The sequence below is a fragment of the Leopardus geoffroyi genome, chromosome A1, assembly GCF_018350155.1.
Source record: "Leopardus geoffroyi isolate Oge1 chromosome A1, O.geoffroyi_Oge1_pat1.0, whole genome shotgun sequence".
Taxonomy (NCBI): Eukaryota; Metazoa; Chordata; class Mammalia; order Carnivora; family Felidae; genus Leopardus; species Leopardus geoffroyi.
This window is the reverse complement of record NC_059326.1, coordinates 197,144,780-197,158,584: the sequence shown is the minus strand read 5'-3', so window position 1 is coordinate 197,158,584 and position 13,805 is coordinate 197,144,780.

The window sequence follows — 13,805 nt, the reverse complement described above, 5'->3', positions numbered from 1 at the left end:
CGTGACCCCCACAGTCGAGGCACCTCCCCCCTCGCCACTCCCCTCTCCTGCCCGCACTGACTACTCAGCAGCCGCCTCAGTCCTCAGAAGGACCTCATTTTCTAGCCCCAGACCCTCCTTTTGGCTCTGGCTAGAGTGCCCTCACCTCCTAAGGTGCCCTCACCTCCGTCAGCTAGGCCTCTGCAGAGTCCTTCATATGGACCTTTGTTTTAGGAGACATTGAGGTTTCCCGAAAGCCCTGTGGGGCGGGCACCCTCGCCTCCTCTAGAGTTGAAGGGAGTCATTGGCCTGGAGTCACAGAGCTGGTGAGCGGCCCGGAAGCCACACCTGGATCCTCTGAGACTCCTGTCCCCTGCCCGGCCTCCCCAAGGACCGTGACTATCTGCCGGCAGGGCCTGGGCCTCCTCCCGGCTGTGGGCCGCGGCTGCCTGGTGCAGGCTCTTTCCTTGCTCCTCCGGGAGCCTTTCCTCTTGTCCAGCTGGGGGCTGGGGGCTGGGGGAGCCGGCTCCTCCTGGCAGCTGCCACAGGCCAGGGCTGGCCCTCCCAGGTGCCCCAGCACTCCGTCCGTGAGGCAGGTAGGGCCAACTCCTGCCCAGACAGGCAGCTACCATGACTCACCCACAGCCTGGGCGGTGCCCCACTCGCCTTGAGAAGAGCTGTGGAAAGCAGCTGGGTGGCTGCGAGCTGGCAGAACGGCCCTTCCGCCCCCTCCCCCTGCCCGCCCCGGCCCCAGGAAGGCTCTGGCTCTTCCTGCCTGGACGGGGGTGGGGGGCGCTTAAGGAGACAACGCTTCAGACCTCCAGATCTGCTCACCGCCTAGCGTTCTGTCTTCCTCCGTCGGAAGCTACCGGATCCACCACGTGCCCGGAGATCACGAGAAAGATTTCCTCCCGAGACAGGCCTCGGATTCTGGGGAATAGCTTCCTCTCGGATATTCACAGTGGCCACTAACGGGTTCGTCAACAGCTGACAGTATGCTTGGCACTATCTAGACAGAAAGCTTCTATTGAATTCCCCGTGATCCTGGGTAGGAGGACACAACCGAGAAAACATTCGTATCCAGTCGTTTAGATGCAGGACTGCGTGTCCCTGGTAGAGAACAGAGCTAACCTGGCTCGCTGTCGGTGACAGAGCGAAGCCTAGTGAACTTGGCGTCTGTCGCCACCAGCTTCCGTGCTATTTCCAAGGCATCAAGCTGCCTTCCAGGAGCAGAGAGGATTCTGTTTCCGTTTCAGAGGAAAGGCTAACGATGCAAGAAGTCACCGATCTACACGGCTCTGAGGTGGCGAGTCCATCCTCGTTAGAAACGGGAGCAAGCCGAGGAGAGGGTCCTGGTGAAACCTGAGATAATTAATGTGGTCAGAAAGAGGCAAGGATCCAAGCAGGCCCAGATCCGAAAGCAAAGTTGGTGCCTTGAACTAAAATGCTAACGGAGGCGAGTTGGGGCCGGTGGCACACAATTTTCTAGAGTGGTTTAATGAACTGGGCAGAGCCTGCTCGTTCCCTACGTTGTATAAGAGCTGATTGTAAATGGCCCAAAAACATCACTTTAGATCACTGGATTGATTGGCTGATGACACAGGGTGAGTCTTTGTCCTGCGGAGACAGACAGCTCAAGGAGAGGAGTTGACGGAGTGGGAGGCAGAGAACAATCCCGATTTTCAGCTCGAGAGACTCTCCGGCCGGCACCAGATCCAGAGATTCCAACCCGGAGAGGGAAAGGGATAGGCCCAAGCTGGCAGAGAATGACTGGAGGCTTCCCGAGGGCCTCGGAGCCCGCAGAAGTCGGCTTCTGTTCTCATGGGCCTCCAACCAGGGGTCATATTGTAAACCGCTCTACCTTGTTCTGGAAGCTCCTTCAGGGAAACAGCCTTAGCAAAGAGAGGCTTCCATGGCACAGCACTGAAGGAAGGTCTAATGGAATTGTTCGTTAATTTTTTACAAAAGCTCCCCGAGTAATTCTTGGCATGTATCTTGGAAAGAATTCAAAGAAGCGAGTGGTACTGTAATAACCAAACCCCTTCCAGTCCCATATAATTGTGTGAGCAAAGGGCTTCAAAACTCAGATGTGGATGAAAATGAAAAGCAGGGGGCAGGGCTGGTGGCGACGCCTATCTCAGCCCGGGAATAAATAGCGTTGATCAATGTATATATACGCGAGTATGCATTGTAAAAAATCCATCTCATTAAACAAAATTCAACGCTCCATATTCAAATCGCTACCCAAATTTCTAATGCACGTGGGTGGCTCTGATCAAGGAAGTATCATAACCGCAATGGCATCTCTAGCCAGAGGAAATGACACGTCAAGGTTTATAGTCACAAGAAATTGCAAATTAAAATCGGAGGGGCGCCCGGGTGGCTCAGTCGGTTAAGCGTCCGACTTCGGCTCAGGTCATGATCTCGCGGTCTGTGGGTTCGAGCCCCGCGTCGGGCTCTGTGCTGACAGCTCAGAGCCTGGAGCCTGTTTCAGATTCTATGTCTCCCTCTTCCTCTGACCCTCCCCTGTTCATGCTCTCTCTCTGTCTCAAAAAATAAATAAATGTTAAAAAAAAATTTTTTTTTAAATAAAATAAAATAAAATTGGAGGAGGCACCTGGTGGGCCTCCGTCAGTGCAACTTACGGCTCTTGATCTCGGGGTCGTGAGTTTGAGCCCCATGTGGGGCTTAGAGCTTACTTAAAAGACATCAAAATTGGAATTGAAGTGAGTAGTTTTGTTTCAAAAAAAGCGCAATAGGGCGGCCATGAAAAGACAGTAGGGCATAAAAATGAAGAGCGAGTATGATAAAGTTCTGTGATGAAGGTGAAATGGAAAAAGAGGAGTTGGAGGGAGAGAAAAGAATGATGTAAACGTTCTGGCCGGAATGTGTCCGTGAACTTTTTTCAGAGGATGAAGGTGGGCAGGGCTGCCCCCAAAAGGTGCGTCTCTAGTTCCTCAACAAGCGCCCCAACCCAACATAGCTGCTTGGAAAGAGGCCAGGCTGTAGGTGCCTTTTATTGACCGCCTTTGGGGATATAGTTGAAGATCAAAATTTCAAAACTGGATTCTAATGGTGTTCAGAAAAGAGGAGCCAATGGGCTGCACCCTGCCAACACCTTCCAAGCCTACCCTTTGCAACTATTTAAGGTTATAGGGGGGAAAAAAGGGGAAAAAAATTGATGTCCGCTTAAAAGTATACATTAATATATATCTGAAGGTGGTGCTCCACTTTTCAAACGTCTCTTAGCAGACATGGGAGCAAAAGAGTATGAAGATAAAAGTCTAAATCAGCAGTGACAGTGAAGGTGAACATCCACACTCCACTTTTCACAAGAAACTTACCTACAGGGGGCTGTGAGTTTAAGCCCCAGGCTGGGCATACAGATTACTTAAAAAAAAAAGAAAGAAAGGAAAAGAAAAGAAGAGAAAAGAAAAGAAAAGAAAAAGGAAAGGAAAGGAAAGAAAAGAAAAGAAAAGAAAAGAAAAGAAAAGAAAAGAAAAGAAAAAAGAAAAGAAAAGAAAAGAAAAAGAAAGAAAGTGGGGCACCTGGGTGGCTCAGACTTTTGGTTTCAGCTCAGGTCATGATCTCAGTTTGTGAGTTTGAGCTCCACATTGGGCTCTGTGCTGACAGCAGGAAGTCTGCTTGGGATTCTGTGTCTCCTTCTCTCTCTGCCTCTCTCCCCAAAATAAATACACATAGGCAGAAAGAGGAAGGAAGGAAAGAAGGAAGGAAGGAAGGAAGGAAGGAAGGAAGGAAGGAAGGAAGGAAGGAAAGAAAAAGAAAGAAAGAAAGAAAGAAAGAAAGAAAGAAAGAAAGAAAGAAAGAAAAAGAAAGGGGAAATGTGTGTCTGAATAATTGCAGAAATACAACAGCAAACACAGTTAGGAAAGTGCTGCAGTGAGGGCACCGAGGAGGGAATGGTCAACCTTTCTGCTGGAATTGGTGAAACTTTCTAGAAATACTCGACTTGAATTAGCGGGCAGACTGGAGGGGAAAGTGGAAGTCATCTGTAAGCACAGGAAAGTACATGGAAACACGATGGGATAATGTGTCCTGGGAAATGCGTTCATATCTGGAGGGTAGAGGGTTGGGAAGGAGACTGGGGCCGGGATCGAAGTCAAGAGATTAGCTGGGTTAGGTTGGTAAGCAGGAGACAGATCCTGGAGCTCGGTCAGCGTCTTGAAAGGAGGGGGGAAAGGGTGTGGCACATTCAGGAAGAATGATGTGGAGAATGGATTGGAGAGGTTAGACCCAAGGCAAGGAGACTAGAGCAGAGTGTAAGGCAGGAGTTCGGATAAGAGGTGACAAAGGCCCAGTGTAGGCAAAACCAGTGAGGACAGTGAGTAATTGGGCTTGATAAGAGAGCCAAGGAGGCTCTCAGGTGTTCTGCTTACAGTTGCCTTCCATTCCCCAAGAGAGAATCAACTATAGGAGGAAAAGCAGGTTTGGGGAAGCAAAATAGTAGATTCATTGGGAGACATGGTGAGTCAACTCTGATACTCGGGTGGCCGTTGTAACGCATGGATCTCAAATCCCGGGGTACACAGCATAACCAGCGTAACTAGCCACCTCAAGCGTGGGCTCTAGAGCCAGCTAGTAAGCAGATTCAAATACGTGTTCAAGTCAGCTTCCATGGGTTTTTAGGAAGCAGAAGGGATGGCAGGTTCTTAGGCACTAGGGAAGTGTAAGAAAGTCCTTCCGTTCCGGTCTTCTTGAAGGGTCAGCACGGAGGAAGAAGAAAAATTAAAATGGTCAGATTTAGGTAAACCTGCAACACTGACCTTTTGAAAGCACGTTGTTGTTTTTTTTTTTAATGTTTATTTTTATGTTTGAGAGAGAGAGTGTGAGCAGGAGAGGGGCGGGGAGCGGGGTGGGGGGGGGCAAAGGATCTGAAGCGGTAAGGAGAGAATTACAATTCTGTTTTCAAAAAGCTGAAACTGGGGAGCTTTTGCTGATCTCTTTAGGGGGCAGTAACATTTGATGGAGGAGCCATTTAAAAGCTCTGAATCTAGGGGCACCTGGGTGACTCAGTCTGTTGAGTGTCTGACTCACGTTCTCTCAGTCATGGGATCGAGTCCGCACTGGGCGTGCAGCCTGCTTAAGACTCGCTTTCTCTCTCCCTCTGCCCCCCACCCCCTGTAAACAAACAAACAAACAAACACACATTTTGAATACAAAATCAGCAGGTAGACAGGGCACCGGGCTGGCTCCTGTGGTGGAGCATGTGACTCTTGATCTCTAGGTGTGGGGCTCAAGCCCCAGGCTGGGCGTAAAGCTTACTTAAAAAATACGTATAAAATCAGCACATAGACCCCAAAACGTATTTATTATTTTATTTATTGATTTGCATAGGTTCAAGATAGACGTGGCCCTGGCAACAGACGTACGATGAATCAACAGCACGCGTACCACTGCTGAAAGAAAGCGAACGCTATCCTGGATTCGGATTCTAATGGCAGTTTAACCGGTCACCTTCCTGTGTTAGGCTCCCGTATACAAAGGACAAAAATAATTATGCCTTCTGCTCGTAAAGAAACTCTGCTCCCAGCAGGAGAGACACACACTCTTCTCTTCCTTATTCCTATGCCAACACACAGATATAGCCCCCCGCGAAGGTCAAGCAGCTGTGGGGCACCGACGGGCGAGTGGCAACGTTAAGGCCTCGGCAGATAGGCAGATTATTTCTTGCCGTGTTTACGGGTTTCCTAGCAACAGCGACTGTGTGGCTTGTTTTCCTATGTGACAAGCCCTGGAAGAGAGGCCAGGAGACTGTGCCAGAGGGCCATGGGAGTTTACTGGCTCCAGGCTTTGCCTTCCTGGAAAACCTAGCCTGGATACGTGAGGGTACAAACAGCCAGGGGCAGTTTTCTGACATCCAGCTTCCTGTACAGCAGCACTTGCCAACAAGCCGTGACCAAGAAAACTAGGTACCTAAATAGCTATCCTCTCCCCTACGTCGGTGAGCCTCCTTTGCAGATAGAATGGGCCTGACTGGTTCTGGCCGACGATTTAAAAAAAAAAAAAAAAAAAAAAAAAAGTGATACATGTTTGTCCCGCTCAGGCAGTTCATTGCTGACACATTTCCCTGCAGCATCAGCCTGGAAGGCCGAGGTGGAAGGCTAATCCCTCACACTAGGGAGAAATACATGTTGGATAAAGCCATTAGTCTCGAGTTTGGCCATTGCAGCAACTAGCATGAAGCGTCTTGACTCATCAACCACTCAGCTTCCTTCTCGACCTCTCCATATGGCACTGCTGAGTTCCCGGACATCCTTTGTGACAATTCCCAATCTTCTTCGCTGGTTCATTTTGCTTTGCCCTTATATGTCCCGGGGTTCTGTGTTCAACCTTCTTCACATCCAGCTGGAAATGCAGTCTGGAAAAACTCCCCTCGTCCTGGGATTTCAACTATCACTCCTATGGTGACAGCTTCCAAATCTACATCTCTGGCTTGGGGGCACGTCTGACCCTAAGCAGTAGTTATTCAAAATGTGGGGTTTCACAGGGCTCCTAGGAAAGTGGTTTTGATTGAAAACGGAGTCCTGTTAAGATGTACAAATCGGGTTTCCCCCCCTAAATTTACATTTTTTTTAGAGCTAGCAACTTAGGGGTGCCTGGGTGGCTTCAGTCGGTTAAGCGTCGGACTCTTGGTTTCGGCTCAGGTCACGATCTATTTCATGAGTTTGAGCCCTGCATGGGCGTCTGTGCTGACAGTGTCCTTGGGATTCTCTATGCCCCTCCTCTACTCACCCTCTGTCTCTGTCAAACTAAATAAATAAGCTTTAAAAAAATAAAAAACAAAAGTTTGCAACTTAAAGGGACTGTATGTCAATCCTTTAATTTTAACTCAAGTTCCGAGGATTACAAACTAGGACAAAGAAACATGAGTTTTGCAATCTGGAACCCTTATATGCTAAAAAATCAGTGGGGGTGGTGGTGGTGATGGGAATGGTGTGGGCGTGGGAGGAAAGCCCCAGATGCAAGGTTTTCCCCATTTCCCACTATAGCTAATTTCTACTTACCAACTACTTTTGGCCTCATTCTCTTTTGCCAGTGTTGCTCAAACTTTAGCGAGCATGAGCAGTATTTGAGGGGTGCTCACACACAGATTGCTGGGCTCCATCTGGAGTTCAATTCAGTAGGTCTGGAGCAGGGCGTGAGTTTGTATCTCTAACAAGTTCCCAGGCTGTTGGTGCTGGAACTGTACTTAGAATCATTGCCCTGTGCCTAGAGTAGCAGTTTAGTGGCAAAGGGCTCCAGCTGGATTCTTTCCTAGATCTGCCGCTCATCAGCTCTGTGACCTTGAGCAGGCTATTATTCCAAAGGGAGACCACAGCTTCAAGTTTCAATGATCTTACTGTTTACTTTCACGTAATGCTGTTCTCGTGCTTATCCATCTTAGCCTGCTAACGTGCCATATATAGAATTCAAAGACAAAAAAGCAGAGCATTGGGCACCTCCAGATTCTGCAAGCAGCAAAAACCCCCAAGGAGGCTTAATATTCTCCTGGGTGACAGTACACACCCGGAGTAAAATTAATGTATGATATTGTCCTTCCTGATGTTCAATTATTAGGATATTTTTATCTAAAGATAGAAATTGAAGATTGACAAGAGCCATTTAAAAAGACATTGAACACATTTATCCCATAGGGGCACATCATCAGCCTTAAAACCCAACAAAAGACTTGCCTTGATATATGTAATAGAATCCAAGGACTCCTAACTACCGTACCTAATTTATGAGGTTATTGATGCAACTGTTAGCAATCTGTGGACATGCTAGAAAGGGTTGGAATTGGTGCGAGATGAGGATATTCTGCTGTCTGCTCTGAAAAGCACCTCTCTGCCACCACCCAGCCCCACCAAAGGTCCAATACCTTTCATTAGCTTAGGCTTGCTGCTTGGATTTTGTCACACCTTACCATTCCCCGCTCTCCACCCCCCCCCCCCCCGCCCCCACCACTTGTCATTTTATCTCATGACCGTTCTCAGATCTCTTCCTAGACTGAAATCCTAGGGCTTGTATTCCAACTAAACCGTCTTTACTTCCAAATTACTTCAGCTTTTTGTAAAAACTTCTGTATGGCTTACATATTACTCACATAATCTCATTATAAGAGGTGTGAACCTCCAGCATTCACTGCCTGAAGCACTCATCTGGCTCTAAGCTGAAGGAGTGCGTATTCTGCCCGATTAAATTCTTCACATGGGTGTGACCTGCTACCATTCCTCCGGGATTAGCATCAAGGTGAGGAGTCTCCTCGGTGAAATCTTACTCTTCCTTCAATAGGCAATTCAGAGATTATCTCCTCTGACCTCCGTCTGCTTCACTAGTATTGCACCCATTCTGGTAACATCCCACATTGCATAGTCTCCTACGGTCACTCCTGAATTCCCAGGGAGTAGCACAGGGCCTAGCACTTAAGAGACTCAGTAAATGCTCTTTAGCTACTAATTGACTTAACTATAATCTATTCTAACTACTGAGCTTGCACTTTTTGTACACAGGCTTAAAAAAAATCATGCATGCTTGTCATATGAAATTCAAGACAGAGAAGCAGTAACTTACACATTCTTCATTTTGCAGGGGTTAGGGCGGTCAAGAACATTTTCATCATTTTGGTATCTTTATTCGCCCTTTTTCTCACACACACACACACAATCTAGAGGCTAATTAGTTTTACTGTGTTTCTAAATCTAGACTAAAACGTTATACTCTTAATGGAGTTGCAATGTTACCACAGTGCAAAGCAGCTTTGCAATTAATAAAAAATATTTACTTAGCAACTGTTGAGAGCAGCTTCTAAAAATACCCACCTCCCCTTTTCCAAACCTAAATATCTAATGCAACACTTTATCACCACCATGATTTGTGTTAACTGTCCACTGGCAGAAAACCAAAGTGTGCTGCCTGACACCCCCCAGAAATTGTTTCCAATGGTTATTCAAACTATTTACTTCCCTGAATCAGTAACATTGCAGCCTTAATATGGTCATGTTGAGAATGGACTACATTTTTTTCTACCTAACACATTATATTCCTTATATAAATGTCACTCTCGGGCTTGGTACTACAGTACAGGGCAGGGGGAAGAAAACTCCTTCAGTGAATGTACTAGCATATTAGAATAACCTACACAAACCTGGCCACATGAATATGCTCCAAAACCGTAAATGAAACATTCCCCCCAAGGAAAAATACCTTGACCAACCATCGAACAGAATGCGATTTTATCAATGCATCCCATTCTTGGATTAGGTATGAATAACTTATCTTACAACACTAATACTTCATCATTCTGATTTCAAAAAACTGATTTCAATTCCTAGTAGACTGGTTAATAGCAAAATTGGCTGACATTTTCTTTTATTAGCACACAGATGGGTACTTGGTGGTAACTAGGTAAAAGTTGGCTGATAAATGCATTATACAGAAGAATTCCTCTGGCTTAACAGCAAGTACCACTAGGAAAAGAATGTCTTGGTGTGAGTTCTAGTCTTGGTTGTGGTAATTTCAATACATCTGTACGTCTTTTTGGGCTTCATTTCTTTTTTTTTTTTTAATTTATTATTTTTTAAATTTTTTCAATGTTTTATTTATTTTTGGCAGAGAGACAGAGCATGAGTGGGGAGGGGCAGAGAGAGAAGGAGACACAGAATCTGAAGCGGGCTCCAGGCTCCGAGCTGTCAGCACAGAGCCCGACGTGGGGCTCGAACTCACGAGCCATGAGATCATGACCTGAGCCGAGTTGGACGCTCAACCGACTGAGCCACCCAGGAGGCCCTTTTGGGGCTTCATTTCAATCAACTTCCAAGAGACTAAAGACAAAAACAAAAACACCAAGATGTAGAATTTGGTCCTAAATGCGGGACTCAAGTATACGAACAGCCAAACTTGAGCTATGTTTATGAGGAACCTTTTATGGCATTGTTCTGCACTTTGAAACTCTTAGACTGCCATCCTATTCGATATGCATTTAAAGATACATAGACTAGGGGCACCTGGGTGGCTCAGTTGGTTAAGTGTCCAACTTCGGCTCAGGTCGCGATCTTGTGCCTCATGAGTTCATGCTCCGTGTCGCGCTCTGTGCTGACGGCTCGGAGCCTGGAGCCTGCTTCGGATTCTGTGTCTCCCCCTCTCTCTCTCTCTGCCCCTACTCCACTTGCACGGTCTTTTTCTCTCAAAAATAAACAAACATTAAAAAAAAAAAAAGATACATTGACTATGTAAATTAAAGGAGGAAAGCAGAGTTCCTGAGAAACTACGAGAACATAAAGTACCTCCTGCAGCCCTGTGCCTCAGGATCTCCAAAAGTAAACAGGAGACAGGACTTACCTCATGGGAAGCTGTGACAATCAGGCAAATTAGTATTAGAAAGGTGCCTGGCATACAGCATTCAATAAATGGTTAATATTACTAACCTCTGGGTTTCAAATGGTGATAAAATTTTAAAAGGGCACCAGGTCTGACCATATAAAAACTAAAGGAAACCAGGTTTAGGTCTTGGCTTTATAAAACCTAACAGCTGTCACATCTTGGGTAGTCCCACCTTTCTAAATTCTTTTCTATCAGGAACAACAGTAACTGTCATGATTAAGGACTGACATGATGTCTGTTGGACAGCTGTTAAGTTCTAGATGGATTCAAATTCTAATTCTGCAAGATACGCTATGAAACCTAGAATTTGTCTTTAAAATGGAGATGATCACACCACCTTTCCAATGGAGGATCCGGGCCAGGTATTTTTTAGAATGCTCCTTGGCAAGTAATGCGTATTTCTACTTGGTAAGTAATGCTTTTGACAACGTAAATGTTCGTGCTTATCAAACTTGCACTTGCTCCCTTTAGTAAAATACTGACTTTTCAAATGCAACATTACTCTTATCAGCATTCTTTTTTTTTTTTTTTTCCAACGTTTATTTATTTTTGGGACAGAGAGAGACAGAGCATGAACGGGGGAGGGACAGAGAGAGAGAGGGAGACACAGAATCGGAAACAGGCTCCAGGCTCTGAGCCATCAGCCCAGAGCCCGACGCGGGGCTCGAACTCACGGACCGCGAGATCGTGACCTGGCTGAAGTCGGACGCTTAACCGACTGCGCCACCCAGGCGCCCCGTTATCAGCATTCTTTTAAGAGCTTTCTCCTCCTTTTATACAAATATGGAAACCATGGGTATTTAAGTTACATTGTCATCAGCATTTTCATATAACTGATACACTTTTGGCTCCAGTGTCCTGACACGTACTCATCATTTTTTTGTGATTTCCTTTCTTTCTGGCACAAGAATATTCCAGGTTCACCTTGTATTTATTTCCTCTACCCCAGCCTTGAAGTCAGACACTTCTCCAAGAAGCCGTGGTTCCTTAGTATTTAGAAATCAAGACCTGGGCGCCCGGTGTGCTCACTGCTACTTTAGTAGCATGAGTTCCAGACCCTCAGTGAACACAGCCGGAAAATGAAACCATACACATGCACATGCGCACAAACACACACACAACATTAAGGTCACGAAAGAGGAAGGGTGAGGAACTGTTCCAAACTTAAAAACATAAGTACGTACGGTAAATGGCTCTTTTGTTGGACAACACAAATTGTCCTGGACAATTTGAAAGAAGGGTTATGAAAGACACTGGGACTACAGACGGAATTGGACTAGAAAACTGGGTCAATCTTAAAATGTTCTGATTTTGATTAATTGTACCATGATTAATAGTTTATCTTTGTTCTCAGAAAAATTAAAATACTTCCGTAACCTACTCTCAAATGGTTAAAAAGTGTATGTTTAAAGAGTGATGTGCAGGGGCACCTGGGTGGCTCAGTCAGTTGAGCGTCCGACTTCAACTCAGGTCATGATCTTGCAGTTTGTGGATTTGAGTCCCGCATTGGGTTCTCTGACCCTCCCCCGCTCATGCTTGCTCTCTCTCAAAAATAAAGATGAAAAGAAAAATAGATGTGCAAACAGATTGAATGGGCAAAATGTAAACAACTGTTGAATCTCCTGAGCATAAGGAAGAATCATTGTACCATTCTTGTAATTTAAGGTGAACTAACTCTATGCCTGATGTGGGACTCAAACTCATGACCCTGAGATCAAGACTGACATGTTCCACTGACTCAGCCCGCCAGACACTCCTTAAATATCAAAAGAACAAAGCGTAAGAAGCACCTCGCAGACTGAAGGACGTTATTTCCACAGGTATCGGCTCAGTTCAGAGATGACCTAGCTCTGGCCTTGTTAAAGTTTGAACTAGGAGATTTAGTAGATAAACGTGCACAAGTCACTGTGTCATCGATGAAAAGGGGGATAAATTTTTTATCTTAAGAATAAAGCTAAAACAGTCTATGTAACAGATTTTTTAAAGAAGTAAACTATGCGGGGGGGGGGGGGGGGGAGCATGTGGGTGGCTCAGTAGGTTGAGCATCTGACTTCAGGTCAATTAACTCACAGTTTGTGAGTTCGAGCCCGCTTCGGGCCCTCTGTTGTCAGCAGACAGGCCGCTTCAGATCCTGTCCCCCTCTCTGCACTTGCCCCGCTGGTGCTCTTTCTCAAAAATAAACATCAAAAAACAAAAACAAGTTTTATGTCCAGCATGGGACTTAACTTCACAACCCCAAGATCAAGAGCTTCATGTTCTACCAACTGACCTGACCCGCCCAGGCGGCCCTGTATGAACATCTTTAATGGCATCAAAGAAACGTATATATAAACACCTAAATTTTGCTATAGGCCAAGGGATTTTTGACGGTTAATAAACGAAAGTAGTTTCATACAGCTGTTAAATTTCATCCTAATGTGGAATCTCTCCCCACTTCTTCCAAATAAGATACCATGCTGGAAGATTGAGATTTGGACCTGAACCATAAATTCCTCTAAAATGTCTCCTTTAGTAAAGAAGATGCTTCAGTATTTTTCGGGATTTTGACAAATAGGGCATACTCTGCAGATTCCAGTCCTTTTCCCACTGCCACTGGATGACCTAATCCTTTCCACAGCTTTTGGGTCTATGCTAAAATGTAGAACTGAACATATGCTAAAATGTAGAACTGAAGGTCTCTTCAGTTGAGAGCCTCAGTCACAAGTTTTCCACGTTTTGCTTTCTTGGAATGGCCTTGGTCTCCCTACAACAGCTTCAATGGGCTGCCCATACCTTGTGATCCTTCCAAAGGGCACCTCAATTTTATCCGTACCTTTAATGGTCCTGCAGCTACTTACTACCTTCCATAATTAGTCCCATCTTTATTTCAGATTTTTCATGTGCTGCTCCATTTGTCTACATTTCTTTGCTAAACACCTTAAAACCCTAAGACAGTTCGATGTCTCTATTAGGTGCTCTCATAACACCCAAATGCTTACTCTTTAGCAATGGTTACAGTGATACAAAATTGCTATTTCTTCTCTTATACTGAGCTGTTAAAAAGGGTTGGTCTTGGGGCACCGGGGTAGCTCAGTCGTAGCTCAGTCGGTTAAGCGTCCGACTTCGGCTCAGGTCATGTTCTCACTGTTCAGAGTTTGAGCCCCACATCAGGCTCCATACGGATAACTTGGAGCCTGGAGCGTGTTTCAGATTCTGTGTCTCCCTCTCTCTGCCCCTCCCCTGCTTGCCCGGTCTCCTTCTCTCCCTCTAAAATAAATAAACATTTAAAAAAAGGCTGGGGGCGGGGGGGATGGTCTTGGTCACTTCTGAATTCCCTGTAGCTGGCATAGTCCCGGACAGTCTAAAATCGACTTGGAATGTGCGCTACAATGCCAAAACAGTTCATTTTTTCAAACCCTTCTGTATCCAAATATTCACCTATAAAAACATACATGGCTGGAGTG